Raw genomic sequence first — 2,246 nt, forward strand, 5'->3', positions numbered from 1 at the left:
CACATTAACCCCCCCGTATTGTGTAACAAATAAAAATGCTGTTTTCAGTCTGAAGGCTGCTTCAGCTGCTTTAGCTGCTTTGGCTGCTACAGCGCTGATAGCCCGCAGGGTGAGAACGTGCTTCAGAGGAACCGGGGTCTCTGCCTGTATTTTTTATTCTTGCCGCCTTTCCATTCCTCTTTCAAGGACCCCCAACTCGAGTGGAGCTGGTCTCCGGCAGGAAGCTATGATGAAAGAGAGATGAAGCTGAAATCAGGCAAAGCAGGAAAGAAAAGGTGTGCAAAGGAGACTAAGTGTGCTACATCAGGGTTTCTTTCCTCGTTCTGGAAAATTGGGCTACCTAAAGCTGGAAAATTGGGCTACCTAAATTACACTTATGGTCATAGGGGTGTTTTGAGACAAATGGAATGGTATCTCAGGACTCGGGGGAGCATAAAGATCAGTCCCACCCCCAACTCTTGAATACCATCTACACTGGAATTTCTCCAATCAAAATGCACACCATCCTGCTTCTTTTGTTTCTGTCTTTAGTTTCCGGGCTCTGCAAGAGGAGCTGGAGGCCCAAAGGAAAGATGCTCTTTGGGCACCACTATGGATTCCTGACTCTGAGTGGCCTGGGTTCTGGAGCTGGGGCTCTTAGGAGGCTTGGTTGTAAAGTAAGGCAAATCATAACTAAAGCCAAAGTGTTTCATTATTTTAGTTATTATTTTAGTTATACTAAGTTTCCATTTATATTGTCAGAGCGAGGGCTCAGACCCTCCAAACCCATTGTACGGACTGGGTCCCCAGACCCCTCACACGCAGGTCCATGCTAGGTAATTGGGAAAGATTCCAGGAGTTGTTGGTAGATAACATGAGTTCAGTCCTCAGCTTCCTCAGCCGCAGCAGCTTACAGGTCCGGCAATGACAGTGACCTGGCAGAGGGTCCCAGGGGCACTAGCAGCAGCAGTAGGGGCATCCCGGGGATGGGAGGTGCTGTGGATCAGAGCCACTCATCCTTATACTTAAGTCCATAACCCAGGACATCTGGGTGCACATGCGCAATTACACTAGACAATAACCAAGGAACACATGAGCGTATGCCTATTTTCATCAACTGCTCAAGATTCTGAACATCTGAGGGGCCTTGACCATTTTTCCTATATTTTCCCAACACTTGGTCCTCAGGGACATCTAAACCTGCCCACCTCCTTGCCTCCCCTTAGCCTTCTGAGTGACTGTTGAGTTGGCCTCATTAAGGTGCCACACTGTCCATGCTCACTTGTTAGGGCCACTCTGGGCCCTCCCCACCTCACTCCTTGACTTCCCTGCCTCACTTTACTGGGCTCAGGTGAGCCTGGGAGTTAATCAGCTGCTTAGGTCTGAATTAGCTCATTAAAGTTTCTGAGGAATCGGCCTGTCAAAAACCCACTGCATCCAGCCACACTGAGATTGCAGAGTGGTGTGTATGTGTGTGTTTGCATGTGTGCATCTGTGTGTGCGTGTGCACACGCATGTGTCCGTGTCCGTAATAGATGCTCCACAATTGTTTCTCAATTGATTCCCAGGCTACAGAGGGACCCTGGCACTAACTCCACCTCCACCCCTACTCTTGGTGGTCACTCATTGTCCCCTTGGTTCTGAATCCCAGGCCTCTCAGGGGACCTGTCTGTGGCCATTCCACTCCGCCACCCCACTCCCAGGGGACTAGAGCCACGCAGCCTGGATGAGACTCACACTCTTCACCAGCGGGCACCTCTGGCCGCTACCTGCCCCAGGTCTGTCTGACCCCGAGGGACTGGGCTTATAACCACCGAGTCAGCATTAGGCTAATTTTGGTGTGACAAAGGGAACAGGTGACAGCGACTCAGCCTCAGTCCAGGCTCCCCTTGTTCCAGAGTCTACCTGCAGTAACAGCACGTGGCCACACGGGGCGCTACTGGGCGTCTCAGGCCAGAGGAGGGGGCGGAGGGGGAGAGTAAAGGAGTAAGGACACACTCAGGGGTCTCTCCTCTCTCATCTTCCACGCTGAAGCCCCACAGTCCCCGTTGGCTGCCTTCTCCTGTGTTTGACCCTTAGCTGTCTAGAACCTTCCTCCTGGCTTTCTGGAGAGCCCCTCTCCTTGAAGTCCCCTTTACAGAGGAACTGTCACCACAGGGGGAACATTAGTTATTTTGTTAGTTCCACCTCCTTTAGAGGAGTGCCAAGCCTAAACCATGAGCTCCCTGTCTCTTCGGTCATGGAAAGGACAACTGTCCCCATCTCTG

The sequence above is a fragment of the Galeopterus variegatus genome, unplaced genomic scaffold (genome assembly GCF_000696425.1).
Source record: "Galeopterus variegatus unplaced genomic scaffold, G_variegatus-3.0.2 Scaffold13202, whole genome shotgun sequence".
In the NCBI taxonomy this organism is placed as follows: domain Eukaryota; kingdom Metazoa; phylum Chordata; class Mammalia; order Dermoptera; family Cynocephalidae; genus Galeopterus; species Galeopterus variegatus.